Here is a 17797-nt window from a genome sequence, read left to right as displayed (position 1 = left end):
CCTGATACTTTGGCATCTGGCTCACTGGACAATGTTCCTCTGGGTCCTGTTAAACTCATCGAGATCCCATTTCCCAAGTTCTCTTTAAATTAATTGATGACCTGTTCCTGAGCTCCCTTTAAACTCACTGGGACAACATACACAAAATGCTGGAGGAACTCAACAGGTTAGCAGCATCTATGGAAGTGAATAAATAGTCAAAGTTCAAAGTAAATTTATTATCAACGTACATATATGTTACCATATACAAACATGAGATTTTTTTTCTTGTGGGCATACACAGTAAATCCAAGAAACGTAATAGAATCAATGAAAGACCACATCCAACAGGACCGACAAACTACCAATGTGCAAAAGAAAGAAAAAAAGTAATAGTAATAAATATATAAACAATAAATATCAAGAACATGAGATTAAGAATCCTTGAAAGTGAGTCCATATGTTGTGGCAACAGTTCAGTGATGGGGTGAGTGAAGTTACCCCCACTGGTCAAGAGCCTAATAGTTGAGGTGTAATAACTGCTCCCAAACCTGGTGGTTCAGGTTTTGAGGCTCCTGTATCACCTTCATTATGGCAGAAACAGGCATGGACTAGGTGTCGGGGATCATTGATGATGAATGCTGATTTCCCATGACAGTGATCCTAACAGGTGTGCTCAATGGTGGAGAGGACTTTTCATGTGATGGCCCTATCCACTACTGATGCAACCAGCCAATATACTCTCCACCGCGTATTCATAGATGATTGACAAAGTTTCAGATATCATGCTGAATCTTCACAAATTTCTAAAGAAGTAAAGGAGCTGCCATGCTTTCTTCGTAATTGCATGTAAGTGCAGGGTCCAGGACAGATCCACTGAAATGATAACACTAAGGGATTTAAAGTTGCTAACCCGATCTACCATAGATCCCCCCATGAGGACTGGCTCATAAATCTCCAGTTTTCTCCTCCTGAAGTCAATAATTAGCTCCTTGGTTGCTGACATTGAGTGAGAGGTTGTTGTTGTGGCACCTCTCGGCCAGATTTTTGATTGCCGTCCTATATGCTGATTCATCACCACCTTTGATTCGGTCAGTGACAGCGGTGTCATCAGCAAATTTGAGTATGGCATTGGAGTTGTGCTTAGTCTCATAGTCGTAAGTATAAATGGTTCAAATAGTTCAGTTTATTATCAGAGAATGTGTACAGTATACAACCTGAAATACTTAGTCTTTGGAGACATCCATAAAGAGAAACCACAAAAAACCCCAAAAGAATGAATGACAGAAAAACAAAACTCCCTCTCCCCTCTTGCCCTGCACAAGCAACATCAAGGCATCAAGCTTCCCCCTCCCCACTACCCATTTCCACAAAAAGGCATCAGCGCCCTCCACCCACCAAGCAATAGCAAAGCACCCAAAGAGAGACCATAATCTGCAGTCAACAAACCCTATTGTTTACCCGACAGTTTGACATGCTATAGGATCTCTCTTTCACTAACAAGGGATAGAGAGATGTCACCCATTTCACAACGAAAGAAGAGACCAACATTAGTTGCTGTTATGATGTTACAGTCTGCCGCATTGCTTTTTATTCCAAGATTCTCTAACTCAAGAGAATCAGCAGCAAGCTCTCTTCACTATCGAGAGAGAGCAGTCACCCAACCTCAGAGACCTCCATCGGCACATCCGCCTCAGTGAAATCCCAGTCAGCAGCACTGGCCTGGAATCGGTCATCTACGGGGCAGCATAGGGCCACACCCTGGCATCTTCTATGCTGCACCTGGAAAATGTCAGAAAAAGCCAGCCAGTCACAGAGCTCCAAGAACAGGAACTCATTACCATGAGAAAAAAAATGCAGTTTTGAGTGCCATTGCATGGCAGGAACCTCTATAGAACCCCATCCACCTTGAAAAGGAGGAAAGAGACATTAAAGACAGGAATTTAAGCTGTTTCCACAGATGAGCTCGAAGAGGCAGTCTTTTGGCATCATCTTAATTCTACCCAGAAACAAGGCTTTAGGCTGAGTTGACATTTCAGGCCAAGACCCTTCATCAGGACTGGTTGTTTAGGAACTCATTAGGTCCTATTACACAAGCTTCCTTTAATCTCATTGTGAACCCATTCCCCAAGCTCTTTTTAAACTCATTGGGTCCTGTTTCTTGAGCTTCCGATAAAATCATTTGGAACCTATTTCCCAAGTTCCCTTTAAACTCATTGGGAACCCATTTCCAAACTCCCTTTAAACTCATTGGAGTCCCATTTCCCGAATTTCCTTTAAACTCATTGGGAACCTATTTCTCAAGTTCCCCTTAAACTTATTGGAAACCCATTTCCCAAGCTCCCTTTAATCTCATTGGAATCCTGTTTCCTGAGCTCCCTTTAAACTCATTGGGAACCTGTTCCCATTGCTCCTTTCAATGTGACCGAGGCCCCACTTCACATGCCCCTTTTAAACTCACAACATCTGCAAAAAGGAATTAAAACTATGTTGAGATATTGATAGGAATAATATCCATTCATCCATAAAATCACTTCCAAAGTATTAAGCTTCCCACTTCATCAGAAATAAAGCACTATTACTATAAAATTCCAGCATGGGTTTTGGCAGACATGCTTTGCCTCATCATCCAAGGATTTGTAAATGGTGCTGTGCACTTTCAAAACGTCATCTCTACTTCTGAAAGCTTATTGATGAAAACCACATGCTGAACTCTGAGTTGGCATAGAGATTATACTTAAGAGTTTGAAATCTAGGCCATCTTCAATTAAAAGCATTTTACGAACATCAGTATCCACAGAAGTATCAGTGGTATGGTAGCTGAGCCGTTAGCACAATCGCTTTACAGGGTCAGTGATCAGAGATTGGGGTTTGATTCCTGCTGCTGTTTGTAAGGATTTTGTTAGTTCTCCCCATGATCACATGGGTTTCCTCCAGGTGCTCCAGTTTCCTCCCACTTTCCAAAGTTGTACAGTTAGTGTTAATAAGTTGTGGGCATGTTATGTTGGTGCCAGAAGCGTAGTGACATTTGCAGCACCTCCAGCACTACCCTCGCTAATTTGATTTGATGTGAACAATGCATTTCACTGTAGGTTTTGATGTATGTATGACAAATAAAGCTAATCTTTATCTTTAAACTAGCATATTATCATCAAAATTGTTGGCTTCACTAATCCTTATTATTTTATCTGCGACCTATTTATGTATTTATTTATATATACAGCACAGTAACTGGCCCTTCCAGCCCAATTAGCCCACACCACCCAATTAGTCCTATGTGTCCAATTATCCAATGAAACCTTACACCTTTGGAATGTGGAAGGATTTTGAAGTATCTGGAGGAAACTCACGTGGTTATGGGGAGAACATGACTGGAATTATATCTAGGTTGGTCTTAGCTAACCACGGCACTACTGTCCCACCCTGCAGAAAGGAAATGCGCTATCCATATAAGGACTGGCACATATGCAGTGGTTGACTCTTAACTGTCCTCTGCAATAGCCTGGTGAGCCATTCAATTTCATCAGACTGCCAAACAAACTGTAATAAGATATGACCAGAAAGACAAACCCACTTCATATAACCATATAACTTATAACCATATAGCAATCACAGCACGGAAACAGGCCATCTCAGCCCTCCTAGTCCGTGCCGAACTCTTAATCTCACCTAGTCCCACCTACCCGCACTCAGCCCATAACCCTCCACTCCTCTCCTGTCCATATACCTATCCAATTTTACCTTAAATGACACAACTGATCTGGCCTCTACTACTTCTACAGGAAGCTCATTCCACACAGCTATCACTCTCTGAGTAAAGAAATACCCCCTCGTGTTTCCCTTAAACTTCTGCCCCCTAACTCTCAAATCATGTCCTCTCGTTTGAATCTCCCCTACTCTCAATGGAAACAGCCTATTCAAGTCAACTCTATCTATCCCTCTCAAAATTTTAAATACCTCGATCAAATCCCCCCTCAACCTTCTACGCTCCAATGAATAGAGACCTAACTTGTTCAACCTTTCTCTGTAACTTAATTGCTGAAACCCAGGTAACATCCTAGTAAATCTGCACTCTCTCTAATTTATTGATATCTTTCCTATAATTCGGTGACCAGAACTGCACACAATATTCTAAATTTGGCCTTACCAATGCCTTGTACAATTTTAACATTACATTTCAACTTCTGTACTCAATGCTTTGATTTATAAAGGCCAGCGTTCCAAAAGCCTTCTTCACCACCCTATCTACATGAGACTCCACCTTCAGGGAACTATGCACTGTTATTCCTAGATCTCTCTGTTCCTCTGCATTCCTCAATGCCCTACCATTTACCCTGTATGTTCTATTTGGATTATTCCTGCCAAAATGTAGAACCTCACACTTCTCAGCATTAAACTCCATCTGCCAACGTTCAGCCCATTCTTCTAACCGGCATAAATCTCCCTGCAAGCTTTGAAAACCCACCTCATTATCCACAACACCTCCTACCTTAGTATCATCGGCATACTTACTAATCCAATTTACCACCCCATCATCCAGATCATTTATGTATATTACAAACAACATTGGGCCCAAAACAGATCCCTGAGGCACCCCGCTAGTCACCGGCCTCCATCCCGATAAACAATTATCCACCACTACTCTCTGGCATCTCCCATCTAGCCACTGTTGAATCCATTTTATTACTCCAGCATTAATACCTAACGACTGAACCTTCTTAACTAACCTTCTATGTGGAACTTTGTCAAAGGCTTTGCTGAAGTCCATATAGACTACATCCACTGCCTTACCCTCATCAACATTCCTCGTAACTTCTTCAAAAAATTCAATAAGGTTTGTCAAACATGACCTTCCACGCACAAATCCATGCTGGCTACTCCCAATTAGATCCTGTCTATCCAGATAATTATTAATACTATCCCTAAGAATACTTTCCATTAATTTACCCACCACTGATGTCAAACTGACAGGTCTATAATTGCTAGGCTTACTTCTAGAACCCTTTTTAAACAATGGAGCAATACGCCAATCCTCCGGCACAATCCCCGTTTCTAATGACATCTTAAAGATCTCCGTCAGAGCTCCTGCTATTTCTACACAAACTTCCCTCAAGGTCCTGGGGAATATCCTGTCAGGACCCAGAGATTTATCCACTTTTAAATTTCTTAAAAGCGCCAGTACTTCCACCTCTTTAATTGTCATAGGTTCCATAACTTCCTTACTTGTTTCCCACACCTTACACAATTCAATATCCTTCTCCTTAGTGAATACCGAAGAGAAGAAATCGTTCAAAATCTCTCCCATCTCCCTCGGCTCCACACATAGCTGACCACTCTGATTCTCTAAAGGGCCAATTTTATCCCTCACTATCCTCTTGCTTTTAATATAACTGTAGAAACCTTTCGGATTTACTTTCACCTTATTTGCCAAACCAACCTCGTAGCTTCTTTTAGCTTTTCTAATCTCTTTCTTAAGATTCCTTTTACATTCTTTATATTCCTCGAGCAATTCCTTTACTCCATGCTGCCTATATCTATTGTAGACATCCCTCTTTTTCCAAACCAAATTTCTAATATCCCTTGAAAACCATGGTGCTTTCAAACCTTTAACCTTTCCTTTCAACCTAACAGGAACATAAAGATTCTGTACCCTCATAATTTCACCCTTAAATGACCTCCATTTCTCTATTACATCCTTCCCATAAAACAACTTGACCCAATCCACTCTCTCTAATTCCCTTCACATCTCCTCAAAGTTAGACTTTCTCCAATCAAAAATCTCAACTCTAGGTCCTGTCCTGTCCTTCTCCATAATTATATTGAAGCTAATGCTATTGTGATCACTGGACCCGAAGTGCTCCCCAACACATACATCTGTCAGCTGACCTATCGCATTCCCTAAGAGGAGATCCAACACTGCCCCATCTCTAGTCGGTACTTCTATGTATTGTTGCAAAAAACTATCCTGCACACATTTCACAAACTCTAAACCATCCAGCCCTTTTACAGAATGAGCTTCCCAGTCTACGTGTGGAAAATTAAAATCTCCCACAATCACCACCTTGTGTTTACTACAAATATCTGCTATCTCCTTACACATTAGCTCTTCCAACTCACGCTTCCCATTAGGTGGCCTATAATAGACTCCTATCAGTGTTACTACACCCTTCCCATTCCTCAATTCCACCCAAATAGCCTCCCTAGAGGAGCTCTCTAACCTATCCTTCCAAAGCACCGCCATAAGATTTTCTCGGACAAGCAATGCAACACCTCCTCCTCTGGCCCCTCCTGCTCTATCACACCTGAAGCAACTAAACCTAGGAATATTTAGTTGCCAATCACACCCTCAGCTAAAGCATCGCTGGTCTTGCGTTGTTTCTGCAGATTATGGAAAAATTCACTGAAGAACACCATGGAGCTAGCTGCATGGAAGCAGTTGCACCCACAATTCCTTAGGAAGATGACTCATCAAAGTTCAAACAAAATTTATTATCAGGTACATATGTGTCACCAATTACAACCCTGAGATTAATTTTCAATAAATCCATAATAGAATCAATGAACGACCACAACAACTTGCGTGTTCAACCAGTGTGCAAAGATTAACAAGCTTTGTAAATACAAAAGCAAAGAGATAATAAACAAACAAGCAATAGATATCAAGAACATGAAATGAAGAGTCCTTGAAAGTAAGTCCATTGGTTGTGGGAGCATTTCAATGATGGGCAAGTGGGAAATATCTGTTCCTGAATCTGATGGTGTGAGTCCTGAAGCTCTTGTTCCTTCTTCCTGTTGGCAACAGCAAGATGAGAGCATGTCCTGGGTGGTGGAGGGGCCCCTGATAATGGATGCTGCTTTCCTGTGACAACATTTTGTATAGATGTGCTCAGAGATAGGGAGGGCTTTACCCATGATGGACTTAACCATATTCATGACTTTTTGTAAGACTTTCTGTTCAAGGGCATTGGTGTTTCCATACTGGATGTAATGCAGCCAGTCTGACCATTACACATATATAGAAGTTTGTTGAAGTTTTAGACGTCATGCCAAATCCTCGCAACTTAATCTAAGGAAGTAGAGGCACCACTGTGCTTTCTTCACAATTGTACTTACATGCTGAGCCCAGGATAGCACAAAAGTGTAATTACAAGGAAATAATTTCTCAAGGACAGTCGGTGATGGGTAAAAATCATTGGTCATGACAGAGCACCAACATCTTGTGAAATATTTAAAAGAGGAAGAGAACCTGTGGACTGAAATGACCTGCCTGCAATACCATGACAACTTTTCGCATTTGATGCATTCCCCCTTATGCCTGCTGTTTCCATAAACAGAAATTGTCATAGTCATGGAATTCTGGAGAAGAGATTGGAATGGTTTAGTAGGTTATAGGCCAAATAGGATGAGATTATCTTGGCATCTTGGTTGGCATGAACCAATGGGCCAAAGGGCCTTTTTCTGTGCTATGAACTCTGTGACTGTGAGATATATATGCCTTTATTATTAGTTGAGCCTGTGAAATTGTAATATCCACTAAATTCAAAAGAAAATTAGAACAACGATAGATACAGCTTTTCTTTATTGTGGCTGTGTTTCACAATCAAAGAGTTTTCCAGATTTCTTTATGCTGTGTTATTCTAATATCCGGTTTTCTCCACATCCTCTAGAAATACGTCACTTGCAGCATGTGTTGTCCTTCCAGCTTGCTTTGGCCATCCGCCCAAAAATTCTCATTTTGCTGACTAAATCAACCTTGCGTAATTGTGGGAAAGTCATACAAGACAGCATGCTGGCCCTAATATCTCACCACAAAGCTGTAGTAGATAAACAAGTTTTCAAAGTCCACAAACCACACAAATAGTTAGCCCACGTAAATTTGATACAGTACTGTGCAAAAGTCTTAGACTCATATATGACAGGATGCCTAAGAGCTTTGTACAGTAGTGTTTTTGTCAATGTGGAGCAAAGAGTGAGTTTGTAAATATGGCAGGAACAAAGAATGTTGGGAATGGTGAGAAACAGGTGGCAGAGAAGCAGTGCCTACAGGTGGGGTCTGATACATGTTCAGACACACCCAGCCCTGAGACACAAAGCAAGGTAAATTGATTCCGAACAATTAATTTATTGATCATTACAGAATGTCTCTCTGGTGCTTCCCACTCTGTTCCCTGTCCCTTTCTCTTTTCCCAGCGACAATTCCCCTCTCCTTTCCCCTCTTCTCAGTCACGATTCCCCTCTCCCTGCCCCCTTCCCACTCAGTCCACTACAGAGACCCATATCAAAATCAGGTTTATCATCACTCACGTATGTCATGAAATTTCTTTTTTTTTGTGGCAGCAGAACAGTGCAATTCATAAAATTACTGCAATACTGTGCAAAAAGTCTATATTTGTAGATATATATATAAAAACACACACACACACACACACACACACACACACACATATATATATATAGATAGATAGATAGATGTGTGTGTGTGTGTGTGTGCCTCAGAACTTTGCATTTTACTATATAGCTAGGGTGACGAAAAATGGATAAAATTTATGAACTTAGGGCATGGATAGTGGTCATTGCAGAGACCTTGTTGAGAGGGGGTCAGGAATGGGTAATTAATATACCAGGGATTTCAACTTCCTTAATATAACTGGGACCTTCTTATTGCAAGAAGTTTAGATGGGGCATAATTTGTTAAATATATCCAGGAAGGCTTCTTAAATCAATATGTAAACAGTTCAACGAGACAAGGGGCTGTACTGGACCTGGTGTTGGGTAATGAGCTTGGCCACTGACTTTTCAGTGGGTGAGCAGTTAGGGAACAGTGACCACAACTTCTTAACTTTCAGGATAGCTATAGATAAGGATAGGTATGGCCCTTGTGGGAGAGTCTTAATTGGAGCAGGGCAAATTACAGGGGCATTAGGCAGGAACTAAGAAGAGTTAATTGGGAACGCTTTTTTTCTGGCAAGTCCACATCAGACATCTGAAGGGTGTTTAAAGATCAACTGCACAGAGGAAAGTTAAGATATGTTCCTGTTAGAAGGAAGGACAGGGATGGAAAGATAAGAGAACCTTGGATGTCCAGAGAGGTGATGAATTTAGTCAAGAAGAAAAAGAAAAGGTATGTAATGTTTCAGAGGTTAAAATCAAATGGAGCACATGAGGATTCTGGATTCAGAACTGGCTTGCACATAGACAACAGAGGGTAGTCGTTGAAGGGACTTATTTGAGCTGGAGGTCTGTAATTAGTGGTGTTCCACAGGGATCTATGCTTGGACCTCTACTATTTGAGATTTATATAAATTACCAGGATGAAAATGTAGATGGGTGGATTAGTAAGTATCAAGATTGGTGGAGTTATGGATTTAGGAAACTGGCAAAGAAAGCAGCACAGTATTAATTAGTTGCAGATATGGCCAGAGAAATGGCAGATGGTGTTTAATCCGGATAAATGTGAGGTGTTTCGCCTTGGTAGGATAAATACAAGGACAGTACACTGTTAAGGGCAAGACCTCATTGCTGAGCAGAGAGTTCTTGGGGTGCAAGTTCATAGTTCCATGACAGATCAATAGGGTGGTTAAGAAAGCTTATGGAATGATTACCTTTATTAGTTGGGGCTTTGAGTTCAAAAGTCAAAAGGTTATTGAACTTTATAGAACTCTGGTTAGGCCACATCTGGAGTATTGAATAGAGTTCTGGTTGCCCCACTATAAGAAAGATGTTGAGGCTTTGAAGAGGTGCAAAAGTGGTTTACCAGGATGATGCCTGGTTCAGAGGGCATGTACTATCATGATATGCTGGATACACTTGGGTTGTTTTCTCTGGAGCTGTGGAGGCTGAGGGAAGATCTGATAGAGGTTTATAAGATTATGAGAGGCATAGATGGAGTAGACAGGGAGTATCTTTTTCCCAGGGTTGAAATGTCTAATACCAGAGGTATTGAAGGTGAGAGGGGGTAGGTTCAAAGGGAATGTGAGGGGTAAGTTTTTCACTCAGAGTGGCGGATGCCTGGAATGCACTGCCTGGTATGATGGTAGAGGCAAATTCATAAGAAGCTTTTAAGAAATGTTTAGATAGGTACATGAATATGAAGAAGATGGAAGGATATGGATGTTGTGTAGGTTGGAGGGATTAGTTTTGGTTTGGCACAACGTTGTGGGCTGAAGGGCCTGTTCCTGTGCTGTACTGCTCTATTTTCTATGTTTGATGATGCCTAGAAATCCATCAGTACTTTCACCATAAGATCATAAAACATAGGAGCAGAATTAGGCCATTCGGCCCATAAAGACTGCTCCAGCATTAAACCTAATAAAGTAATTAGGTCACATAGCATGCCTTACTCACCATACTGACAGTGTTGTCCAGTGAGTGAGTCCTCTGTATCTGCATGTGGCCCATTCCCTTCTCATTACTAAAACCACACCACTTTATTCTGGCTTCTTCTCCCTGATGCACCATCAATAACTCTCGGAGACGTGAGGCGAGATATAAGCTTTTATTCGCTGGAAGAGAGCAGTCAGTAGCAAGAGATCACCATACGACATCCCGGAGACTGAGGGAGGAGCAGTGCCTCCAATCGCCTTTATACAGGGGTCTGTGGGAGGAGCCACAGGAGCAGTCAGCGGGGAGGGGGGGGGCGTGTCCAGACAGGTGTATGTAGTTCACCACACTCTCTTCCTTGGAGTCCTGATGAAGAGTCTCAGCATCAGGGCAGCATCTATGGAGAGGAATAAAGAGTCAATGTTTCGGGCCAAAACTCTTCTTCAAGACTCATCATCAGCCTGAAACAGACCTGTTGAGTTCTTCCAGCATTCTGTGTGTGTTACTCTGGATTTCCAGCATCTGCGGAATCTCTTGTGTTTATCATGTATTAATCTAATAACTTTCGAACATTGGTAATGTGCCCACCTCAACCACTATTTCTGGCATTGCATTGCAAACCCACGCCATCCTTTGCACAAAGAAGCTACCCTGATGTCCCAAAACTGCTGAGAGCAATTAGAGAGAAAGCACAGCAGCGACTCTACTTTCTCAGGAAGATTTGGCATGACATCTAAAATTTTGACAAACTTTGATAGATGTGTATTGGAGAGTATATTGACTGGCTGCATCACAGCCTGGTATGGAAATACCAATGCCGTTGAATGGAAAGTCCTTCAAGAAGTACTGCATAGGCCCAATCCATCACGTGTATCAAACCAAGGTAGAACATGCAAGATAAATGGTAAGGACACTGAGGAGTGCGGTAGAACAGAGGGATCTGGGAATACAGATACATAATTCCCTAAAAGTGGTGTCACAGGTAGATAGGGTCATAAAGAGAGCTTTTGTTACATTGTCCTTTATAAATCAAAGTATTGAGTATTGGAATGTTATGGTGAGGTTGTATAAGACATTGGTGAGGCCGAATTTGGAGCATTGTGTGCAGTTTTGGTCACCTAATGATGGGAAGGATATTAATAAGATTGAAAGAGTGCAGAGAAGGTTTACAAGGATATTGCTGAGACTTGAGAAACTGAGTTATAGAGAAAGATTGAATAGGTTAGGACTTTATTCCCTGAAGCATAGAAGAATGAGGGGAGATTTGATAGAGGTATATAAAATTATGATGGGTATAGATAGAGTGAATGCAAGCAGGCTTTTTCCACTGAGGCTAGGGGAGAAAAAAAACAGAGGACATGGGTTAAGGGTGAAAAGGAAGAAGTTTAAAGGGAACATCAGGGGGAGCTTCTTCAGACAGAGAGTAGTGGAACTGTGGAATGAGCTGCCAATTGAAGTGGTGAATGCAGGCTCACTTTTAACATTTAAGAAAAACTTGGACAAGTACATGGATGAGAGGGGTATGGAGGGTCCAGGTGCAAGTCAGTGGGACTAGGCAGAAAAATGGTTTGGCACAGCCAAGAAGAGCCAAAAGGCCTGTTTCTGTGCTGTAATGTTCTATGGTTCTATGGGTAAAGCCTTCCCCATCATCAAGTACACCTATGTGAAACGTCGCGGGAAAGCAGCATTCATCATCAGGGACCCCCACCACCTAGGTTATGCTCTCTTCTCACTGTTGCTACCAGGAAGGTGATACAGGAATCTCAGGTCTCATACCACTAGTTTCAGGAACAGTTATTGCCCCTCAATATCAGGTTCTTGAACCAAAAGAGATAACCACTCAACTTCACTTGTCCATCATTTTTAGTTTTCCCACAACCTATGGACTCACTTTGAAGGATTCTTCATCTCATTCATGTTCTCTATATTTATTGCTTATTTACTTATTATTTCTTTCTTTTTGTATTTACACAGTTTGTTCTATTTTGCACAATGGTTGAATACCCAAGTTGGTGCAATCTTTCTTTGATTCTATTTAGGTTATTATACTCTTCTGGATTTATTGAGTATGCATACAAGAAAATGAATCTCAAGGTGTATATGCTGACATAAATGTACCTTGATATAAATTTACTTTGAACTTTATACTGTTATTAAGTGTTGAAGCCAAATGCACTTGCAACAGTTTGAGATGTCTCTAGGGGCATCTGGAGTTCAGAGGGCAATAGGTTTGACTGAGATGGTAATGAAGGACACTACGGAGTTTAGAGGATACATTATGAAGAATCAATAGTTACCCTTCAATTAAAAGGATCAGATTAGTGTGAGATGTTGCACTTTGGGAACACAAACCAAGGTAGGCCTTGCACAGTGAACAGTGTGGTAGAACAGAGGGAGCTGAGAATATAAGTCCATAATTCCTTGAAAGTTGCATCATGGATATAGAGGTTCACAACAATAATTCCTGGAATGAAAAGTTTAACATATGAGGAATGTTGATGGCTCTGGGCCTGTACTTGCTCGAGTTTAGAAGAATGAGATCTCATTGAAACCTATCAAGTATTGAAATGTCTGTATAGAGTGTGTATGTGGAGTGAATGTTTTCTATAGTGGGTGAGCTTAGGACCAGAGGGCCCAGCCTCAGAATAGAAGGACATCCATTTACAACAGAGATGAGAAGGAATTTCATCAGCCAGAGAGTGGTGAATCTGTAAAATTCATTGCATCAGACAGCTGTGGAGACCAAGTCATGAAGTATGTTCGAAGTGACAGTTGATAGTTTCTTCATTTGTCAGGGCATCAAATGTTTCAGGGAGAAGGCAGGAGAATGGGATTGAGAGGGATAATAAATCAGCCATGATGGAATGGTGGAGCAGACTGGTTGGGCCAAATGGTATAACTACAGGAAAGATATGAATATGATTGAATGAGTACAGATAAAATTTACAAAGATTTCGCCAGGACTGAGGAGTTATAGGGAAAGGTTGAATATGTTAGGGCTTTACTGCCTGGAACATAGGAAAATGAGGCAAGATTTGATAGATATACAAAATGATGAGGGGTATGGATAGCAGGCTTTTTCCACTGAGTTTGGGTGAAAGTAGCACAAGAAGGCATAGATTAAAGGTGAAACTTCAAAGTAAATTTACTATCAAAGTACATATATCTCACCATGTACAACCGTGAGATTCATTTTCTTGTTGGCATACTCAATCCATAATAGAATAATAACCATATTAGAATCAATGAAAGATCACACCAACTTGGGCATTTACCTAGTGTGCAACAGACCACATTCTATAAATATATCAAGAAAGAAATAATAATAATAAATAAAAAGCAGTAAATATCAAGAACATGAGATGAGAAAACCTTGAAAGTAAGTCCATAGGTTGTAGGAACATCTCAGTGATGGGGCAAGTGAAATTATCCTCTTTGGTTGAAAAGCCTGATGGTTGAAGGTACTAACTGTCATGAACCTGGTGGTGTGTCCTGAGTCTCCTGTTCCTTCTTCCTGATGGCAGCAGTAAGAGGAGAGCATGGCCTGGGTGCTTGGGGTCCCTGATGATTGATACTGTTTCCAGCAATAATACACCATTATATGTGGTCAGTGGAGGGTGGGCTTGACCAGTATTGGATTGGGCCATATCTACTACGTTTTGTAGAATTTTCTGTTTGATGGCATCGATATTTCCCTACCAGATTGTGACGCAACCAGTCAGTATATTCTCCATCACATATCTGTAGAGGTTTATCAAAGTTTTAGATATCATACCAAATCTTCGCAAACTCCTAAGTGGAGGCACTGCCATGCTTTCTTCATAATTGCACTTACGTGCTGGGCCCAGGACGATCCTCCAGGAAAATAACACTGGGGAATTTGAAGATGATGACCGTCTCCACCTCTGATCCTTCAATGAGGACTGGCTCATAGACCTCTAGTTTCCTCCTCCTGAAGTCAATAATCAGCACCTTGGTCTTGCTGAAATAGAGTTGTTCTGGTTGTTGTTGTGGTACCACTCAACCAGATTTTCAGTATTCCTCCTATACGTTGATTGATCACCACCTTTGATTCGGCCTACGACAGTAATGTCAACAGCAAACTTGAATATGGCATTGGAGCTGTGCTTAGTCACACAGTCATAAGTGTAAAGTGAGTAGAGCAGGGGTCTAAGCACACAGCCTTGTGGCGCATCTGTGCTGTTGGGGATTGTGGAGAGTTGTTGCCAATCCAAAGTGAGGAAATCAAGGATCCAATTGCACAAGGAGGTATTGAGGCCAAGGTCTTGAAGTTTATTGATTAGTTTTGAGGGGGTGACAGTAAGCAAATTGGAACAGATATAAGTCAATTCTTAGGCAGCAGTTGATATGATTCATCACCTCTCAAAACACTTCATCATTGTGATTGTAAGTGCCACTGGATGATAGTCATTAAGGCAGGTTACCATGTTCTTCTTAGGCACTGGTTTAAGTGAAGCTTGCTTGAAGCAGGTGGGTACCTCAGACTGCCAAAGCAGGAGTTAAAGATCTCAGTGAACACTCCAGCCAGTTGATCCACGCAGGTCTTTAGTCCTTGGCCAGATATCCTGTCAAGGCCCACTGCTGTCTTGGCTTCACCTTCCTGAAGGCTGCTCATATGTTGGCCTCAGAGAATGAAATTACAGGATCATCAGGGGCTGTGGGAGTTTGTAATACTTCCTCCATGTTTTGGTAGTCAAAGCTAGCAAAGAAGGCATTGAGCTATTCTGGAATCGAAGCCCTGTTGTTGCCTATGTCACTTAATTTTACTTTAGAAGAGGTGATAGCATTGAAGCCCTGCCACAATTGATGAGCATCCTTTGTTGATTCAAGTTTAGTCCAGAATTTCCTCTTGCTTTCCAGAGATCTTACCTGTGCTTCTTGTAACTTTCTTGGTTGTTGTGTTCTTGATGAGGGAGAGTGCAGAAAGAAACCCGGAGGCCAGCTGGAGGATATTGAACTGAACCTTATTGATACAATATGCTTGTACAATATGTGAACTTCTCCCACGTGGGAGTTCCTAACTAAGTAGCATAAGATTAATTCATTAACTACTACAACATTTCCACTTCTTGAAAAAAAGCTAGGTATGTACTTCTTGTCTATAGAACTGCATTGAAGTTATAGTCAGTGAAATTGAGTGATTCAGTTAATTTTACCCAAAGCACATAACTTATGCTCCTTACATAACCATAAAAAAGAATTGCCAAAGCTATAATTGTTTTTCTCTTCATTTTAAATGATCTACCACTCTCTTTGTTTTCCTTCTTTTTTCATCAATTCCTTTTTTTTTTGAAGTCTCATTTTGTGAAATGTTTTTTCAACATTAGAACTCTTTGAAAAAGAGACACTAAATCTGATGGAGGTAGAATAGACTACTGGAACATCCTGGCAAAGTGAAAGGATTGTTTTGCCTCTTCAGTCATTTGCACTAAGCTTTTAGTCTATGGAGTATACATTCCTAGAAGTGTTGAAGGGGGTGGAGACTCTTGAACAGCTGTGTCCCTTGCTGTAGGGATCAGCCCACTGTATTTCTTCCTCTGCCTTTCATGGACTTTGAAGGCACACGAGCACATACCTGTCCCACCTGATTTTACCTTGTGTGGTGAACTATGTGCCTGTCGGGACACGCCCCCTGCTGACTGCTCCTGTGGCTCCTCCCACAGGCCCCTGTATAAAGGAGATCTGAGGCCTGACGCTCGGCCTCAGTCTCCAAGACATTGTATGATAGACACTCACTCCTGGTTCCTTCTTCCAGTCAATAAAAGCCGATATCTCGCCTTACGTCTCAGTGTGAGTTATTGATGGTGCATCACCTTGTGACTTTCTGATCACAAACATTCATAGTGCATGCTGTGGGACTATTGGTCCTTTGGTGGATTGGTCTGAAAACCAGACAGCTTCACCAATCCTGAGCAGTGACAAAGATTTTGCTTTGTGTATTGTACAAGAAGGGTCAGAGCCGTCTCTACTTCCTGAGGAATCTGAGGTCCTTTAACATCTGCTGGACGATGCTGAGGATGTTCTACGAGTCTGTGGTGGCCAGTGCTATCACGTTTGCTGACCAATAGGCTGGTCCTGGACTTATTTCCACTTGGCATAATTTACCTATCATTATTTAATTATTTATGGTTTTATATTGCTATATTTCTACACTATCCTTGGTTGGTGCGTCTGTAACGAAACCCAATTTCCCTCAGGATCAATAAAGTATGTCTGTCTGTCTGATATCATGCACGTTCTTTGTTTTCTCACACTGTGTTGTCTCAAAATTTCTCTCTTTGTTTAAGTCAGGTAAGTGAGTTTGGAGAAGGGAAGGACAAACAGGCAGGCTTGGTCTCAGTCTCCAGTTCATTGACAGCGCTGATGGACTGTAGCCATTTGCAAGAGGTATGAAACAATAAGCTAGTAGTGCTTTATAGGGGTCTTTTGCCTTCAGTAGGAGACTCTTAACAGTTTGCACTGCTCTTTCCACTTCTCCATTTGTCAGTGGGTACTGCGGATTGCTTGCCAATGTTTGAACTTATAGTCTCCAGCAAAGACTTTCAAAAGGTTCACGGGTTCATTTATTACCAAAGCATTTATCCATATACAATTCGGAAATTTGTCTTCCCAGGTAGCCATGAAACAAAGCAAGAACATGAAAGTTGTTCAGTGAGAAACATCAAACCTAACACACCACACACACAAAAAAATGGCCCCCAAAACCTCCCTTCCCCCCTGCACAAAATGAAACAGGAACATAGACCCCCCCAATACAATCCCTTCCCCACACAAAAAAACTAATAGAACACAATGGAACATCAACCCCCAAAACATTCTCCCTTCACACAACAAAATGGAAAGGGAACGGGCGATAAAAAACACAGGATATAAAAACCATCAGTCTAAAAGAGTCAACAGTCCATAAACGCAATAGTCCAATCCATAAACACAGAACCATGGTACCATCCTCCAATATCATCAATGTTTATCGAAAGAGAGGGACACCATATGAGGCAGAGGGGCCTACCCATCTGCCACAGTGAACCACACAGCGATAGGCCGCTCACAGGTTCCTTCTCTGGCAGTGACCAAAAGGAAGGCAGTCAGCACAGAACTCTTGCTCGCCTTATGTATTTGCCTCAAAGTCTCAATCTTCCCCTCACTACTTTAATCAGCAATTAATGGATACTTTAACCAGAAGAATGGAGGCAAACATCAGCTTGCAGCCGTCTCGAAGTTTCTTCACATCAAGGCCGTCCGAGTATGCACTGGCTTCCCAGAATCTTCTTGGAGACAGCAAAGCGCTGGATCACGCAATCAATTTCCAAACTGTAAATCACTGGCTCTAACCATCCCTGAAACACATTTAAGGTGTAAAACAGAGGTAAAAGAAGTAAAGTACATTTTCATGGGCTATCTGGAAGGTGTCGACCGAGGGAACATTGTACACTGGCGGCATTTTTGAATTCTGAGCAGCTGAATTGCGCATAGTTGT

The 17797-nt window shown here is 41.5% G+C and overlaps 1 long non-coding RNA gene across 1 annotated transcript in view; it reads right to left on the bottom strand.

The window, feature by feature from the left end:
* Positions 1-16880: 16880 nt before the first annotated feature.
* Positions 16881-17797, bottom strand: part of LOC132391344 (uncharacterized) — a 126801-nt gene continuing 125884 nt past the window's right edge. Inside the window, exon 6 of the long non-coding RNA XR_009511178.1 lies at positions 16881-17657. This is a non-coding gene — a long non-coding RNA (uncharacterized LOC132391344). The remainder of the gene's footprint in view (positions 17658-17797) is intronic.

The sequence above is a fragment of the Hypanus sabinus genome, chromosome 1 (genome assembly GCF_030144855.1).
Source record: "Hypanus sabinus isolate sHypSab1 chromosome 1, sHypSab1.hap1, whole genome shotgun sequence".
NCBI classification, from domain to species: Eukaryota; Metazoa; Chordata; class Chondrichthyes; order Myliobatiformes; family Dasyatidae; genus Hypanus; species Hypanus sabinus.
This window is presented reverse-complemented; position numbering and strand designations above follow the sequence as displayed.